The 18,992-nt window shown below is 47.4% G+C and overlaps 1 protein-coding gene across 3 annotated transcripts in view; it reads left to right on the top strand.

The window, feature by feature from the left end:
- Positions 1-18,992, top strand: part of GDPD5 (glycerophosphodiester phosphodiesterase domain containing 5) — a 172,713-nt gene that overhangs the window by 44,922 nt on the left and 108,799 nt on the right. For 2 of the 3 annotated variants that reach the window (XM_069070861.1, XM_069070863.1), the window contains exon 2: positions 17,951-18,040. The exons of the other annotated variant lie outside the window; for it this stretch is intronic. The gene's annotated coding sequence lies outside the window, so the exon portion shown is untranslated. The remainder of the gene's footprint in view (positions 1-17,950; positions 18,041-18,992) is intronic. 3 annotated transcript variants of the gene reach the window in all.

The raw sequence follows: 18,992 nt of genomic DNA, 5'->3' as shown, positions 1-18,992 counted from the left end.
CCCTCCTTGAGGACTGCTGGACTGATCTAGGGCTGTTTTAAAGGTAATGTGGAGTCAGAGGGGAATGGGGCTACAGATAGAATCCTAGAACAACAGAGCTGGGAAGAGGTCTTGGAAAATAGAATGTTAGAAGTGGGAGGGACCTTAGAACATAGAATGTCAGAGCTATGAAGGACTTTGGAATGTATATCTAACCTGCAAGAGCTGGAAAGGACCTTGAAATATAGAATATCAGAGCTGGGAGGGACCATAGTTGAGCATAGAACGTCAGATCTGGAAAGGACCTTGGAAAATAGAATGTTAGCTGGAAGGGACCTTAGGACTTAGAATAGAGACAGACTGAATCTGTGATTCCTTAGGAGGAAACTGCCTGTACCAATAATACTGGCCCCTTCTTGGCAGTTTACAGTCTCAGAGAGTTACCTAGCTCCCCAAGAGGGGGAAGGGACTTGCCCAGGGTTCCACAGCCAGGATGTATCAGAAGCAGACCCGTGGGAGGTGGTCCATCCACCTACATTGCTGGAGATCTACAGAACCCCCTGGCTCTAAGATATGGTTTGAAGCTACTAAGAATAGAAAAGCTTTTTGAGACTTAAGTACCAGACTGATTTTATCAGACATCGTCAGCCCTGTCTCATGGGATCTTATTAACTCAGATTAGTGGAAGGCCTGAAATCTCCCATCCAAACCAGGCTGTGGCACAGGCCAAGGGGAAGGAGTAAGAAATGTGGTCCATAGAACCTGGTTGGAAAATGTGTGTAGAGGATGGAGGAGGAAGAGGAGGAGCTCTTTCTAGGGCTGTCCCTTAGAGGGCTCTCTTTGGTTTCTAGGTCTATGTATACGTGTATCATATGCACACACCGTGTTGTTACATTTTGCTCCCCAAACAACAAGACTCTCACTGGGGATGCATCAGAGACTTTACGCATGTCCTTCCTGGGGTGGGGTGGGGGTGGGGGAATGAAAACCTCAGGATTTAAACCCCAAGTAATGAATTGATTTAAAAGGAAGGTCATGGTCCCCCTGCCACCTACACTGGTGTGACTGCACCTGGAGGTCTGTCTCATCAATTCCATTATTGAGCTGCAATCTGAATATTAATAGCTGACATTTCTCTAGGGCTTCACATTCACACACTTTACTCCTAGTAATGCTGCCCTGTGAGATAGGAAGAAAGGAAAAAAAATAAAGGGGAGGGAAAGCATTTATTAAGCACCTACTGTGTATCAGGCACTGTGCTAAGTACTTTATCCACCCAACAATTCTGGGGGGTAGATGACATTATCATGTCCATTTCACAATTGAGAAAACTCATGTGGCCAGTAGTAAAGTGACTTGCCAAGGGTCACACAGGTAGTAAGTGTCTAAAGCTGGATTTGCAGTTAGGTCTTTGTGATGCCAGACCCTGTGCTCTGTCTAGTACACCACACAGCTGCCTCTATCATTACAACTTCAAATAGTGCACATTTAAATACACGTGACCACTTCAGGGGATTCATTATCTTCACTAATTGGGACCTAACTATATTATCATATTTGATCCTTACAGCAGCTCTGTGAGGTAGATGCTGTTATTCTCCCCATTTTACAGATGAGGAAGGTTCGGCAGACAGTGGTTAAGTGACTTACCCAGAGTCATATGGCTAGAAATGATCTGAGGCCACATTTGAACTCAGTCTTCTTATTCCAGGCCCAGCCCATTGTCCTCTGTGCCAACTAGCTGCCTGATAAGGAATGTAAGAATTATTGTCATTGTAGAGATGAGCAGCCTGAGTCAGTGACTTGCGCATGGTTCCACAGTGGTGAAGTCAGAATTCGATCTCAGGCCCTCTGACTCCAGCAGTTCTTCTACAACACCAGAGCTCTTGAGGATCTTGTCCAGTGCTTAATTGTACTCAGTCCACTAAGAACCTGACTTCTTAGGACCATTTTAAGGACAGCAGTGCAAAAAAACTCAAATGTGTCCCTAGAGGCCAGAGTATAGAGGAAAAATGACATGAGCTTGCTGATGGGAGAGTTCATTTTTGGGGTCTGAACACCAGTAGTTCTGAGAGTTACATCTTCCCCTCCATCCATTCATTGAATCATAGACCAATCAGGTGTTTGTTTTGAAAGGGACTATAGAGAACAGATATTAGAGCTGGAAAGGACCTTAGAATATAAAATATCAAGAGCTAGGAGAGATCTTAGAACACAAAATGTCAGAGCTGGGAGGGCCCTTAGAACATGGAATGTCAGAACTGGGAGGGGCCTTAGAACACAGAATGTCAGAGCTAGGAGGGGCCTTAGAACACAGAATGTCAGAGCTGGGAGGGCCTTAGGACATCTCAGCTGAAAGGGGCTGTCATCTTGTCCAAACCCTAACCTGACAGAACCTGAGCTAGATAGAGCATATATATTTCTATTGTTGGAGAAGAACAGAAGGTTAGAACTTGATTTACTTGGCTCACATGGTATTGGTCCCAGTGTAGACTGGGAAGCTGCCAGCTGACTTCTGAGAACAATTACCCTTTTCTTTGCTTGTCAGCATCTACTCTCTAGCCCTGTTCTTTGTGAAATTCAATTAGACTTCTCATACTTCTCCCTCAACTTACCTTCCCCTCCCCATGGGAAATGAGACCTACCGTGGGAAGAAAGCAGCTGGGGTTTGGACCCAGACATACTGTATCCGTCTGGCTTCGTGGGGACTAGGTGGACTCTGAGGCCCTATTCCCAGTGTGATCAAAGTGAAGGCCTTCAGTCAGAATTTCAGAGTGATAGAGCTACAAGGAACAACATAGAATGTGTGAAGGCCTTTAGGACATAGAATACCAGAGCTGGAAGCAGTCTTAGAGATACTTTCTCTGACTCCCTCATTTTACAGATAGGGAGCTAAGTCTAGGAGAGGGACTTCAAAGTGTCAGAGAAAATCAGGGAGAGAGCCAGAACAGAAATTCCAAATCAGAAGAGTCAGCAATGCAGGGCCCTGATTTCTCCTCTGACGATAGGGAAGCTGGGGGTAGAAAAGGAGGAAATTCAGTAAGAAATCTTGGCAAAGAAGGTGTGGAAGTATGGAAAAGTATAGTATCAAGATTTAGAACAGGAAGTCACCTTACGGGAAACTGAGGCTCAGGAGGTAAAGTGACTTGCCCAGGTTCACACAGATAGTAAGAGTCTGGAAAGAAAGTTGAACCCAGCTTTTTCTGATTGTATTACCACTCAATGTCTCTCTCTTCCAGGGGATAGCTAATAAAATATTTGATATTGAGGGCATTTATTTGCTTTATTGACCCACCCGTGAAACAATGGTTTGTGGACAGAACGGAATCCTAGAAGTTCCCTTGGGACTGGTCTTCAGGCTTTTGGCACCTTGTCTTTGAAAGGACATATTTACCCTCACTTTTGGGGCTCCTGTCTACCTTCCTGCTCCCTACCCTCCACAAAATTACATAGCCCCACCAGTTTACTCCCAGAACCTGGAAGAAATTAGATAGTTGGTCCCAAAAGAAATCAGACAGCAAGTCTGACGGAAATCAGGCCATGGAAATTGATTCTCTGGTGTTTTGCCCCTGTTTTGAGTCAGGGGGCAGCGGTCTGGGGTTTCTTTCCTTTTGCTTTTAACAGTGGGTTGTCCTCTTGCTAAATCTCTGCTTACTTGATTGAGATGTAAGAAGGATAGGGATGGAGTAAGAAGACAGGGAGAGTAGGAGGGAAGAGGATATTGGAGCATCTGGTCTGATCTGACTTCACTGCCCCGTTTGGATGTTGTAGTAGAAAAGATTATTGGGCTCTGAGTCAAGGGAGCTGCAGCTGGGTTCAAGTGCTGGCCCTTTTATTTACAAGAGCAAGTTATTTGACTTTTCCTAAGCCTTCGTTGTCTCAAAATGGGGAGGATGTACTATAAAGACAGGAGTAATTATTGTTATCTCCCACTGCCCTGTCCCCATGAATATCCTCCCCAATTTCCACTTGCTGCCATCCCTTCCTTTAAGGCCCAACACAGGCAATACCTCCGAGAAGCCTTCTCTGATTCTCCCAGCCCACGATGACCTCCCACAGCTCCCAGGGCCCATTTCACAATCTGCCTGGCATGGTGGTTATTTGTGTCTATCTCGTTTCCATGGTCTCTCCTACCAAGACTCTGAGCTTTCAGGGGGTCAAGGACCATTTCATCTTTATCTCTTTGTCTCTCGTAGTGTTGCACATGAGCTGTACTCAGTTAATGTTTGTTGGAAGAATGAAGTGATTCCCAAAGAATCTGAAAGTTGAAAGAAAACAGAGGCTATATTGTGAGTCACTGGGGTTAGGGGAAGCAGAGGACCTTGATTCAAAGATGAGCCCCTTGTGACCCGGGTTATATCCATGGCCATAGCGTCCCAGTGGGTCTCTCCAGTGTGTGCCCTGGATTATTGCTCAGAACTGGGCAGACTGTGTCTCCTTTCTCAGAGTCCCAGGGTGACCCAGGGGCTCTGTCAGTGTCTCTTTTGTCTGTCCTTGACTTAAACCTCACTGATGGGTTCCTTCACTTTCAGGGTACAGGCACCTCAGGTCCATTTAGCTGCTTAACGTATTGGCTTTTTCAGAGACATGGCAAGAACAGATACATATTACCCTCAATGTGTTCCTCCGTAGCATTGCTCCCATCAGCTATTTGGCACGGTGGATAGAGCAGTGGGCCAAGGGCTAGGAAGACCTAATACAAACCCAGCCTGAATCATTTCCTAGCTGCGTGACCCAGGCAAGTCACTTAACCTCTGTTTGCCTCAGTTTCAACTGTAAAATGGGGTGATAATAATAGTACTACCTTCTAGGGTTGTTGTGAGAACGAAATGAGATGATATTTGCAAGGTGTTTAGCCTGGTCTCTGGCACATAAGAGGCACTTAATAAATCCCTCCCTTCCTTCCTCTTTTCCTTCTTTCCCCTCTCCCTCTCTCCCTCTTTCTCTTCTTTCCTCCCTCCGTCCTTCCTTTCTTTCCTCCCTCCTTCCCTCCCTCTTTCCCTTCTTTCCTCCCTCCCTCCTTTCTTTCCTCCCTCCTTTCTTCCCTCCCTTCTTTTCTCTCTCCCTCCTTCCTTTCTTTCCTCCCTCCCTCCTTCCCTCTCTCCCTCTTTCACTTCTTTCCTTCCTCCCTCCCTTCTTTCCTCCCTTCCTCCCTCCCTTCTTTCCTCCCTTCCTCCCTCCCTTCTTTCTTCCCTCCCTCCTTCCCTTCTTTCCTCCCTCCTTCCCTTCCTTCTTTTCTTTCTCCCTCCTTCCTTTCTTTCCTCCCTCCCTCCTTCCCTCTCTCCCTCTTTCGCTTCATTCTTCCCTCCCTCCTTTCTTTTCTCCCTTCCTCACTTGCTCCCTCCCTTCTCACTTCCAAAGTTGATGCTAGGTCACTCCTCTGGATTGGGATCCTGCTCCTTGGGGCATTAGCACTGGGCCCTCTGTAACATCCAGCCTGGGCTCAATCTTCCTTCTTTTTGAAACTCCCATGAGTGACGGAATCTCTGAGATCCCTCAAAAGCAAATGACTGGCCAGAACCAGTTACAGAAAGTTCGTTTGTGTCTCTCCCCAAGGCACTTCCCTGAGATGTCATCATGATGCTGTATCACTGTCCTCCACGTGGAACAATCCATCATGCCTGTCAAGCAGGCTGACGGTGATTGCACATGTACCAGACCCCCACTTCACCCGGTTCTCACACCTTCTGACCAGGGATCCAGGTGTTTTACAAAAGGCTCACTCAGCCTTTGCTGCTAGACTGGAGGAAGCCACATCCTTGTGTCCTCTGATGACCTGAACTGGGACTGATGGGGGAGGAAAGGTCCAGGTGTTTGAGATGGTTTGCCCTGAGTTCATTTACGTGTGCTTTGTGTATAAGTTTTGGATATTACAGACCTAATTCCCTTTTTCTATCCCTCAACTCAAGGAATCAGGATCTGCTCCTCTTCTGCCTTGGTCATTCTCCCCTCAGATTCCATATCCTGCCCTCCTCCCCACACCCCTCCACCCCAATACTGCCTGAAAGATTGAGAGTTGGCTTTGGCTAAGCCTAGACTGGGAAGTCCTAGAGTGAGGGGGGATCTTTTAGGGGCCACCGGCTCTTCAAAAGGAAAGGGTCCTTAGGTCAGCAGTCTTAGAACATTAGAGCTTAGAATGCCAGAGCTGGAAGGGGCCTTAGTCTTCAAGTCAAGAAAGATTTGTTAAATGCTTCCTGTGTAAAGATGTACAGGAACATAAGGATGCAGAAATACAAATATAAGACCAGCTCTGTTCTCAAGGAGCTTATGAAGGAATGGAGGAAAGGAAAGGACAAGAGAGAATGTCATCAGAGAAGAGGAAAGATTGAGGCAGTGTTCTGTGAGGATGGGGAGGACAATTGGGAAGGCTTCATGGAGGAGGTCCCGCCTCAGCTGGACTTGGAAAGAAGGAAGCAATTGGAACAGATGGAAACAAGGGGAATTGAATGAGTCCAATTCAGACATGAGGGAGCATCATTAGCAAAGGCCCAGAAAAAGAGGCAAGGGCAGGATGAGAATGGGGGCGTGAGTGATCCCGTTTGAGGTCTAACCAATAGTGCAGGGGGAAAAAGGCTGGCTTCGGAGGCAGGTATTCAGGAAGCAGATGTCTTCTAGTGAACACTAAATAACCCCTTGGATAGGTTGTAGAGGGGACAAGGTCCTGTTGGATCTGATGGCCTCTTGAGTTCTGCGATTCTTTGACGTAGAAAGAACAGTCAGAGGAGTAGAGGGAGAGCCAGAACAGACTAGGGTTATAGAAGCCAAGGAAGGAAAGTTTTAGAGTGATTCTCCAGTGTCCAGTCTGCAGAAGGGCCAAGGTAGAGAAGGCCTGAAAAAAAAAATTTGTTGGATTTAGTGATAATGAAGTTAGTAGAGACGGCTGTGGACTGTTGGGATTGGAAGCCACATTGCAGGCAAGAACTGAGAAGAGAGGAATTGAAGGCAGTGAGTGTAGACCAGGGGCGGGGAACCTGCAGCTTCCAGGCCACATGTGGCCTTCTAGATCCTTGGGTGTGGCTTTTTGACTGAGTCCAAGTTTTACAGAATAAGTCCTTTCATTAAAGGGATTTGTTCTGTGAAGTTTGGATTCAGTCTCACTTGAGGACCTAGAGGGCCACATGTGACCTCAACGCTGCAGACTCCTCACCCCTGGGGTAGACTGTTCTGTTTTAATAGAGTAGCAATGAAGGGAAAGATATAGAGGACAATAATTAGATGAAATGGCTAGGTAAAGGAAAGGAGATTTTTAGGATCAAGGAGACCTGATCATATCTCTAGGCTGAGGGGAGAGAACCATTGGAGGGAGATGGTTCGAAGATGCCTGAGAGAACAGGGAATAATTAATGGAGCCAGGTCACCAAGGAGCTAGAAGGGGACAGGTTAGAGTACAGGTGTCAGGGTTGGCTTAGGCACGAAGCATCACCCTTGGTGAGACAAGGCAGGAGGGAGAAGGTGTTGGCAATAGAGCAAGGAGGAATTCACATTGGATGGCCCAAGAGGCTGACTCAAGGAGGAATTGAGGTTATCTGCCAGGGCTAGGGGTGGGCGGGAGGAAGAAGGGCACACTTTTCTCTTCCCTCCTTGTATTTTCTCAGTGAATATTTGAGCTTAGAGATCAGCTAGTCCAACCCCCTTATTTTATAGAGGAGGAAATAGAGACCCAGAGAGGAAATGACTTATTGGAGGATATATAGTGAGTTAGGGACAGACCCACTACTCACACTACTCAAGGTCTCAGATTTCCTGCCCTGTGGAGGAAGCTAGTATGTACAGAGGGTAGAAGGAGAAGCAAAGACCTAAGAACTGTTTTACTGAGAAAGGAAGAGGGTTGGGGTACTGTCTGTGTGTGTCAGCTGGGGGGGGGGCCAGGAGTCAGGCTGATGAGTTACCCCCACTCTCCCCCCAAAGCAGGAGGCCTGAAAGGGCCTTGGGCTATGGTCTCTCCCCTGCTTCCTCCCAATCTCCTCTCCCCTCCCCCACCCCTTTCCAGAGAGCAGTTTTGAAGGAAGGAATGACTTCCTATGCCAAGGAAGTCTAGTACTAGCCTTGCGTTCTGGAAAAAGCCTCCTTCAGTCAGGTTTGCTGGCTCAGCTCTCTCCTTTCCTGGAGAGGGGGAGGGTATAATCTTTCTGATCCATTAGTTTAGGGATCACCGTTCAGGAAGGAATAAAGTTTGTTTGATAGGTCTCTGGGTAAATGTTAAGAATAGGGGATTTAGTTTAACTACAACTCAGCTTGTACCTACACTGTGGACATAGCTTGGAGGGAGGGGCCAGAAGAAAAGCCTCTGTCTGCCTTTAGAGGAACCCATAGTAAGAGAGCAGAGATACAGGGGTGGCCAGGTGGCTCAGCAAGTAAGAGCACCGGCTCCAGTGTCGGGATGACCTGGGGATCAAATCTGGGCTCAGATACTTAGCACCACACCCAGAAATAACTGGCCATGTAACCTTGAGCAAGTTACTTAACCCCGATTGCTTAAAAAAAAAAGAGAAAGCAGAGATAACTGGCATCCCTCATCTAAGAAGGAGACATCTCTACACTTGAGGATCCTTTGGCATCAAGGAGAACCCTAACCCTTATCCTTAACAAACAGCAGTGCTGGGTGCGGAGACAACTCGGGATCATAAGCAGACCCCCATTTTGCTTGGCAGACGTAGTCCCCACCAATGACACAGAACCAGTCTTGTCTGTCAGTATATTTTGTGGGGAAGGTGAGTCTCACTGAAGGAGACCAGTAATGGTATCATGGAGAGCAAGAGAGAGAATTTAAGGAGGAGCCAAAGACATGAGAGATGGAGGGAGGTAAGCTAGATCACAACTGAGACAGCATATTCTGGCCTGCACTGGAAGGCAGCTCCTTGGCTTACCATCCTTACTTGGATACTTAACTCTGTGTGACCTTGGCCAAATGAGTTATCCTCTCTGGCCCTTAGATTTCATGATAAAGATAGTTGATTGGACTTCATCTCATGTGCTCCTTTATGGCTATGACTATCTCCTCCCTCCTGAGGCTCAGGTATACCCTGAGCTCAGACAGTGTTTGGGGCTAGTCACCCCCTAGAATGACTCAGTGGATCCTGAGATGCTGCACAGGCTTTGGGCTCTCTGACCACAAAGCAGAATCAATTGTAAAAGCCTTTTGAGGTCAGTAAATGAAAGATGCTGTGGGATAGAGGGGGGTGGAGGATGCAGTGGTTGACCCTTACTGAACCTGGGGTGGGGAAGAGGATGGGACCTTCAAAAGTTATCAGGTCCTTTTACCCTTATTCCTAATAGGGCCACACCCAACCTGTTGTCCCTGACTGGGAAGCATCCCTCCCACTAAGAGGCAGCTCTGTGCAATATGGACTGAAAGCTCTGGCCTTTAAAAAACTCCAGATTGTTCAAGCTGGACAGGGCCCTAGAACACCCAGCTAATGTTAGATCCTTAGATCATAGGATGTTAGAGCTAAGAGGGGCTTATAGTGGGGAGAGAACTTAGAGATATGGGTGGGGAGGGCCTTGGGAACATAGAATTTGGGGGTGGAGGAGAACCTTGAAACCTAGAATGTTGGAACTGGAAAGGACCTTAGAGTATAGGACAGCCGAGCTGGGAGAGACTTTAGGTCATAAATGTCAGAACTTAGAAGGACTTCAGAGCATAGTATGACTGAGGTGGTGGATCCTGGAAACCTAGAATTTCAGAGGGGAAAGGGGTTCTATTACAGGGGTCCAAACTGAGATCTAGAAAGTGTGAAGTTACTTAACCCAAGATCACACAGCTAAGAGGGAGGAGAATTGGGAATTGAGCCCAAGGGCCTTAAAATATAGACTGTCAGAGCTGGAGGTGATCTTGGGTCTAAGCCCCTCATTATTCAAACATGGAAATTAGTATTCAGAGCGAGGAAGGATTTGCCCAAGGTCACAGAGCTAGGAGCACCCCCTCTGAAGGCTTGCACAGTCCACTTTGGGAGAGCTTGACTTGGTAAGAAGTGCTTCCTTATGCAGGAGCCCAGACAGGTCTCTTGGTAGCTTTAATGCATTGCTCCTGCTTCTGCCCCACTAGGGCCAAGCAGAATCGGTTTCATCCCTTCACAGGGTGGTTGGACCTCTTACTTTACAGAGGAAACCTGAGGCCCAGAAAACGGCATGAGTCAGTGGTAAAGCTGGGATCTCTTGGCTTCTGGACCCAGGACTGACTCCAAAGGTCTTTCAGGGCGTGGCTTCTTCTGATGAAATGTTCAACCCAGTTACATCTGGGCAAAGCAGACCAGAAAGACTGGCTGACTTGGGCTGCTTTCCTGACAAGCGGCCAGTTTTATAGCCTAGTGTCTTTGTTTATGTTTGAAGTGTCCGCCAGCTTTCAGAACTAGGGAACCACCCCTGTTCGTGTGATAGACCAAAACAGCCTCCCAAGCCAAAAAGAAAGAATTTGTGGGAATCACTTGCCAGGGTCGCATATAAGGAAACCCCTGGAGCTTCAGTCAGAACCTGGATCAAAGCCAAATCTTTTCCCACATGTGATGGGTCTCAGTTTCCTTCTCTGTAAAAGGGAACTAATCATGGACGTTGTGTTCTCTAACTCATAGAGCTATTATGAGAAAAGTATTCTGCTAGCCTTAATGCAGGAGAGAAATGGGAGATATTTGATCATTATTTTAGATAATGTTAGAAATAGGCACTGGATCTGTGATTTCATTGCTAGAGTCAGCTCCTTATCCTTTTCTAAGGAGACTCCCTCTACCGATTCAAGTGGCAATCTGATGAGTTGCCTAGGGCAGGGGGTGAGCAAATTACACCCCCAGAGCCAAATCTTAGCCTCCAGCCTGTTTTTGTACCGTCATCAGGCTAAGAATAGTTTTTTTATGTTTTCAAATAAAGTTTTATTATACTTAAGAATGTGTATCCTATTTGGCTGACCGCCCTTCCCCCTCCCCCCCCCCTCCATTTGACTTGTTTGGGATGTCACACAGCTAATATGTGTCAGGAGTGAGATTCAACCTAGGTCTGGCTCTAAAACCAGTTACTCTGTCCATTAGTTCCAGCTGCCTGCCAATGCCTGCCTGGATTAGGTTAGATTTGAACCCTTAATGGTTTACTACAAAATGTTAGACAGAGTTTCTTTCTCTTAATCAACACAATAGCCCCAAAATGGCCCCTGAATTCTCCTCCCCTATTATCCCCAAATCTCTGTTTTTTAGTACTTTGGACCCATGACTTCATCAGTGGTTAGCACTTATATATTGATTTAAGGTTTTCCCAAAGCATTTTAACTATGTTACCTCATAGCAACCCTGTGAAGAAGGTGCTATTATTCTCATGTCACAGATGGTGACATTGAGGCTGAGTGACTTGACCAGGGTCACACAGTGATTAAATTGTCTGAGGCAGAATTTGAGCTTGGGCCTTCCTGGCTCCCAGGTCCAGTGCTCTGTCCTCTGTGTTACCTTAAGGCCGTCTAAGTCATCAGTGTGGGTATTTCTCCATCCTTTTCAAACCTCCTCTTGCTTGTATGGGTGGTATAGTGATAAGAGGAAGGGTCCGTTCTGCCTGCCTCAGCATCAGTTTCTTCATCCAGAAAATGGGGGTTGTGACAATTCTACCCTTACAAGGGATGTTCTGAGGACCAGATGAGGTCCTGAGTGTAAATTCCACGTAAAGAGCCAGCTACAGTTTTTTGTTTTTTGGGGGGGGCTTTTTGGAGGGGGGAATGCAGGGCAATTGGGGTTAAGTGACTTGCCCAAGGTCACACGGTTAGTAAGTGTTAAGTGCCTGAGGCTGCATTTGAACTCAGGTCCTCCTGACTCCAGGGCCAGTGCTCTATTCACTGCACCGCCTAGCTGTCCCAGCTACATCTTCTTAAAGTGGGATGATGACAGAACATAAAACTAGCCCACCCTGCCTGGGTGGTGGTTGTGAGGGTCAGGTGAGAGCACATTATGTGGAGTGCTCCGTGCAGTCACTTCTGTGGCCATTTCTCTAACACCCAGTCTGGGAGGAGGTCTCCCTCTGATGCTTTGAGCACTGGGTGGCCCAAAAGTCAGAATGCATTTTTAAGCTTGAATTGCTTTCATGCGTGCTCATGCTATGCTGGGCTGCCCCTCAGTTATCCCTTGCTCTCATGACATGACCTAATAGAGCCTTTCCCTCTTGTATGTACATGTTATCTCCCCCATTAGACTGTAAGCTTCTTGAAGGCAGGGACTTTTTTTTTTTTGGCCTTTCTTTATATCTCCATCACCTAACACAGTGCCTGGACCATGTAGGAGACAAATAAATGATTGCTGATTGTTTGTCCTCAATGATGTCATTTGTGCCACTACACAAGAGGGAGCTGTCATTGGCAACACACTGTTGCCTGTATGTGTCCACCACATTGCCCCCTGGGTCAGCCAGCAAATTTTTGCTAAATTCCTACTATGTGCCAGTCACTGCACTAAACTCTGGAGATAAAAATAGGGAGGGAAAAAGACACCCCTGATCTCAAGTTGCTTAATGATCTAATGGGTGAAGACAACACCCAGGAGGGAGGTTAAAAAAGTGGGAGAGAGAAGGAAAGATAGCCGGGGTGTACAGCTAGGTGGGAACTGAAAAGCCAGGTGTTGCCCTCCTTTCGTGGTGCTTTGGGAAGAGCTCTCCACTCCCTCTTCCATTTAGAGGGGTCTCAGGAGCAGGGTGTATGAGGTGTGAGGACCAAGGCTGAGGTGGCTTTGTAGGATGCTGATATTAGAGAATGCCTGAGGAGTGCAGCCAGGTGCCGGTTCTGTAATTGATCCAATGAGATCACGTCTGTGAACCACCTGACAAAACTTTCCAGGGCTGCCCATCTTAGTCTTAATAAGGTGAGCCCTTGGACAGTCCTTAGTGTCAGAATTGGGCCCTTAGAGATCACCTGTCCCAATGCTGGTGATACCAGCATCCTCCTTGACAGCTTGAGAAGTGCTCATCCAGCCTCTTCTCGGAGACCTCCAGGGATAGAAAACCCACCATCTCCCAAGTGGCCTTATCTATTTTTGGATGGCTGCTTTTCCTTACATGGAGCCCAAATCCACCTCTGCACTTCCTACCTGTTGCTTCTAGTTCTGGGAGCAAGCAGAAAAAAAGCTGACCCTTTGTTCAAAATACAGCCCTTCAAATATTCCAAAAACAAGGATTGCCTTTCCTTTGTACCCCCTGCTACCTGGGATGCTTCTCCAGATAACATCCCCTCTCTTCAGTTGTTTCTGATGATACCAAGCCCTTTCATCATCCTGGCTGTTGTCCTGTGAATATCCTCACATTTGTCTGTGGCCTTCCTAAAACGCCAGCACTTTAGCCCAGTGTTCCAGTTGTGGGCTGATCAGATAGGGAGAGAGCAGGATGCAGTGGGTCCGTTTCCTCCCATGCTCATGCCCTTTGCTTCTCAACACAACCTTATTAACTTTTTTTTTTTTCCAAGTGATGGGAAATCACTTCAGCAGGGAAATAAGGTTAAATTCTGCATCTCAAAAAAATCTAGCAAAGAAAACATCTCAGAGAGGTCTTCTCCTTCTATCCAGGTAGCTGATGCCCCACGGGGACTGAGATTCCCACAGACTTAGACCCGATACCTTCCTTCACTGAATGGTTGTACAGTGATGCTTATCAGCTCCAGGAGAGGCAGCTGGTGGCAGGCACAGTAAATAGAGCACTGGGCCTGGAGGGAGGAAGACTCATGTTCAAATTCAGCCCCAGACATGGTGTGACCTGGACCAAGGCACTTCAACTCTGTCTGCCACTACTTTCCTCATCTGTAAAATGGGAATAATAATAGCACCTACCTCCCATGGTTGTTGTGAGGATCAAGTGAGATAATATTTATTAATAACAAATATTTACTTGGTGCTTACTATGTTCCAGACACAGAGGTGAACACTTATAATTATTTGTAAATGTTATTCAGTCATGTCTGACTCTTTGTGACACATTTGGGGTTTTCTTGGCAAAGATACTAGAGTGGTTTGCCATTTCCTTTTCCAGCTCATTTTACAGATGAGGAAACTGACTGAGGGTTAAGTGACTTACCCAGGGTCACACAGCTAGTAAGTGTCTAAGGCTAGATTTGCACTTAGGAAAAGTTTTCCTGACTCTAGGCCAAGGGTTCAGCCACTTTGCCACCTAGCTGCTCCAACTGGCACATAATAGGTGTCACATAGATGCCCCTCCGGGAGGTATGGGGTGGTATATTGTTGGAGATTATTTAGTCCACTTGACAAATGGGGACATTGAAGCCTAGAGGTACTGAGTGACTCATTCAGGTCTCCTCAGTAAGTTAGTGTCAAAGCTGGCACTTGAATCCATTTCTCCCAATTCCTAATGCAGTGTACTTACCATCATACCTTATTTCCTTTCTGTAGTGGATAGTGATCTGGCCTTCAAGCCAGCAAGACCTGGGTTCAAATACTGCCTCTGACATACTGGTTGTGTGACCCTTAACCTCTCAGCTCTCTTAAGACTTTAAGGTTCCAGCCTGCATTGCTAGAGGGACTGTCCTCACCTGGGAGATCCTTACACTAATGAAATCCACAAAGAAAGGAAGTGACTAATATGTGAAGGAAAATTTGTTTCCAGACCTCACTCCACCATTTGCAATTTTTGGGAAACCTCTCTCTAAGCTTCGTTTTCCAATACAATCACAGGTCCAGACCCTATCCCTATTAAGGAAGTTGAAGAACAGCCATAGAGAGTTGATCAGGAGAGCCTGGTTCAGGTGTTAGCTCAGATACATATAGATAGTGACCCCAGGCAAGTCATTTAACCCTTAGTATTCCAAACAGTTCTCTAGTTTTTTAAAATAAATATTTATTGTCATCTCTTATTGTAGTATCACCCAAATTTTCCCCTTATGTCTCCCATCCCTCCTCACAGAGAGCCATCCAATATCAGATTTTTGAGTCCCAGAACTGATGCTGGATTGCAGTGAGTAAGCTCAAGGGGGTCCTCACCAGGGAATCCCAAAGGAAATCATCAGTGTAACTGACAGGTGAAGGAAGATCTGGTGTCCAGTACTGCCATCCACCAGCAGTCTTTCAGAAGCTGGCCACCCTTTCTCTAAGCCTCAGGTCCACTCCCTTATCTAAGAAGGAGTGATAACAATTCTCCCTACCAGTGTTATAGGGTTGTCTTTGTTGTGAGGATCAGATGAGAAAGTGAGCATGGACAGCACCTCTGGATATAGAAAGATTAGCAGTCTGGCTGGCTTAGGCTGCTTTCTTGACAAATGGCTAGTTTCAGTGGCCACTTCAGGCCTGTGGTGATTCTGTGAACTTTAGAGATGGAAGAGGCCTTTAAGAAGATCACTTGGTCCTGTCCTCTAATTTTACAGGAGAGGGAACCAACCCAGAGAGCTTAGTGATTTGTTTAGGATTCCCCAGGCAGCAAACAGACAATACTGTTTTTTTACAGATGGACTTATAGGTCAGGGATGGGGAGCCCCATTCTCATGTAATTGTTCTTCCCTTGACAGGAAGCCAATGATCTCTGGCCAGGCTTAAATACTGATGCACGATTCTTGTATGTCTTCAATCTTCAGACTCTTCAGAGTGAAGTCATTAGTCAGGGCTGGGTTTCTCCATCCAAATTGTGCTCCTCCCCCAACTCCTCCCTTCAGCTCTCAGAGTATTGTGCTAAGTGCCAGGCAGGTTTAAAGAAGGACTTTGATAAAATGGAGAGTATTCAGAGTAGACTAACCAAGATGGAGGAGGGCCTTAAATCTGTATCATGGGGGGCTGGGGTGGGGGGAGAAAAGGAGAGGAGAGAGGAGGGGAGGGGAGAAGAGGACAGAGCTTGAGCACTGTCCCATATATGTGTATATGTAAGCAGATACTGTCAGGCTTTTGTTTGGGGTGGGGGATGCCCCCTCTCTCCACTGAGCCAGGCGCCCACCCTTCCACATCTTAGTACAGCTGCCCTCATATAAGTCATCTACCCCAGATTTCAGTGGCCCTGTGACGTTATCAACATCTGCATGGATAGAATCTTTCTTCCAGCCACACTGCTTCCGTTTCCTCCTGCCTGGGATGCTGTTTTCTACCATACCTCCTCAGCCTCCTGGATTCCCTGGCCTCTTTCAGTATTTAGTTCAAACCCACTGCTCTGCAGGAGGCCTTTCCTAGTTCCCTCCAGCTAGTAGGGCTGTCTCCTCTAAGGATTGTCTCTATTTTGTAAAGGCTTTTTCACCCAGGACAATGTAAGCTCCTTGAGGGCAGGCATGATTTATTTCCCTTTTGTCTCTGAATTCCCAGCCCTTAGTTCAGTGGTTGGTACAAAGTAAGTGCTTACTTATAGTAAATGCCCATTGATTGATTGCATGGAATTCTACAGTGAGTCAGTAGCAGAGTGAGGCCACAAACACGAGTCCTTTGCCTCATAGGCCATAGGTCTTCATGGAGCAGATGGGACTGGAGCTGAACCTCTTTTACAGGGTGAAGCAGAGACAAGCACCCTTGCAGCCTCACCTGCCATTCCCTGCACTGACAGCTATTCTTGTGTCTTTGGTACTACTGCAGAAGGTAGAAGTGTCAGTAATTGGGCATGGGAGGTGAGGTGTTTGAGGGGAGCAGGGCTATTTCCTGTCTGGTGCTTAAGGTTTCCTCTGGCTGACTCACTGATTCTCAACTGGGCCCTGTAGTCAGTGTGAACTTGATCAGATGGGAGCCACGGCTCCCCCCCCCACCTCTGAGATACTGGTCCTCCTGTTTTCCCAGTAGCATCTGCTTCTGAATCCAGTGGAGAGGCCCAGAAGCCCTGAGATTAGGCCTCCATGTATGCTTTTCTCCTTTGTGTCTCTGTCTCCCTCTCTCCACTCTCCTGCCTTTGGGTGTCTTTGGCTCTATGTGCCCATCTACCTTCTAACCTGGCACATTTATCCATCTCTACACATGGCTCTGTCCAACTCTAGGCCTACCATGCACCCACCTCGGCTGTTTCTATCTCTTTGGCTGTTGTTTGTCTCTCAGACATCTCTACCAGGCACAAGCTTTGTTGGCGATGCACCCTGAGTATCTGTTTGCCTCTGCTTATCTCCATTTCCTATCTCTTTCTGGCCTGAGGTCTGTCGTTCATCTGCCTTTGTGTGTCTTTGCCTCTGGGTTTCCCCCATCCTTGTCCTTTCCTGTTTCTGTCAGAAGCTTCAAAGGACAAGAGTAATACTGTCCTTTCCCCCCTCCCCACCCCCCATAGAGAGGGCTTCTGGGTGGCCCTTCCCTGCCCCTCCTCACCCCCCTATAAACAGGGCTTCTGGGTGGCCCTTCCCTGCCCTTCCTCACCGCCCTGTGCAGGGTACCTTGTCCAAGAAGTCCCCATCTTGGGGCTTTGGGGGCCTGGGCCCAGCTCTGCCGCCCCCCTCTCGTATGTGGAAGTTGGTCGTGGGTCTCCGTTGCCCCACATTACCCTGGCTTGCCAACAGTGATGAGTCACCCACGTGCTATCCTCCATGTCCCAGTTTTCCTCTTCCCTCTCCTCCTCCCTCCTTCCTCTCCCAGCTTCCCTCTGTTCTTCCTCTTCCAGACTTTTCCTCCCTGGTTTCCTTTTCCTGGTCTTCACCCCCCTCATCCTCAGTCCTCATCTGGGTCCAAGGGCAGTGATGTACCAGTTTCTCTGACCAGCCTGAGAAGCAGGTTTCAAACAGCTGGAAGAGCCTTGACCGGCAGGACATAAACATTAGCCTCGCCTCCTGCCCTCAGGCTCTGCACCCCTCTGCTAGGGGTGTCTGGAGTGTAGCCCTGAATGGGGCATGCCAGCTAGATAGGAGGTGCTGGGCCTTGGATTCACTGGCCAGCTCCTTGGCTGGACGCTGGGTGCATTTGTATCCTCTCTGTGTTGTGTGTGTTTGTGCAGCTGCCTTGGTCCGTTTGTGTGTCTGTGTGGTGGTATGTTCGTGAATATTGGAGTACTTTCCTCTCGCTACTTGCTTGGCTGGGGGCAGGCAGTACTTGAATGACCTGTGTCTGTTTGCCTTCTTGCTTCCCTGCAGTGTTGCCTGTGAGGTGGCTGTGCCCCCTGGAGAGGAGGTGCCCGTGGGCAGCAGGACTTTGGACAACAACTTGGACAGGACTTCCTACAGGTAAACTTGAGAGCTGCCTCAGGAGGCCCTTGGCCTTGTTATTCAGGGACCCTCCTGCATTGAGATCCGCGTGTGGGGAGGGGAGCAGCCGTGCTCTGTGTGGTCCTAGAGGATACAGCTAAGACCAGGTGGGAGGTAGTGTGGAAAGGGACATGGAGACAGATTTAATCCAGTGTATAGAAAAATATGCTAAAAGGCAAGTCTCATTAATACAAAGAGTCACCAGGAGAGGTAGTGAGCCTCTGTCAATGGAGATCTGCAAACAGACATTATAGACCCTCTTATCAGGAACCCTAGACCTTCCCCATAGTGGCTATACCTAAGAAATGTTCGTGCAATTAAAGGGAACTATCTAAAGGACTGTCAGGTGAACAAGGGACATGGCTCGTTTTGCCTGGTCCCAGTGAACAGAACTAGGACCAAAATGGGGAGAGTTACAGAGGGGAAGATTAAGGTTCATCATAAAGAAAACCTTGATAAAAGTTAGAGCTGTTCCAGTGGTGAAATCGGTTGCATAAGAAGGTAACGAGTTCCCTGTCAGTGCAGTTCAAGTACAGGCTGAATGGAAGACCTCTCATTGGCATGTTGTAAAGTGGATTCTTGCCCCCTGGTGTGGACTGAATTCCCTTTCAGGTCTAAAACTGTGACTCTGTGGCCTTTGAGTTCCGTTTCACTGCTGAGATTCTGTGGTTAGAGAGGGCTTCTACTCTGGCAGAAAGAAGGTGGGAGAGATCAGCTCTGGCATTTATTGCAACACAGCTCTGTGAACTTGCATGAGTCAATCTCTGCAGACTAGAAAAATGGGAGCAGAGAGATGATGCTAGGGCCTGTGATTTTTCAGCTTCCTCCTCCAAAAAATGAAGGGGTTGGAACACAGATAGCTAGGTGGATCTGTGGATAAAGTGCTGGACCTGAACACAAATCTGCCTGCACACATTTCCTAGCTGTGTGA

This window comes from Petaurus breviceps, unplaced genomic scaffold (genome assembly GCF_028583685.1).
Source record: "Petaurus breviceps papuanus isolate PSGF00001 unplaced genomic scaffold, PetGlider_PUasm1.0 90823, whole genome shotgun sequence".
In the NCBI taxonomy this organism is placed as follows: Eukaryota; Metazoa; Chordata; class Mammalia; order Diprotodontia; family Petauridae; genus Petaurus; species Petaurus breviceps.
This window is presented reverse-complemented; position numbering and strand designations above follow the sequence as displayed.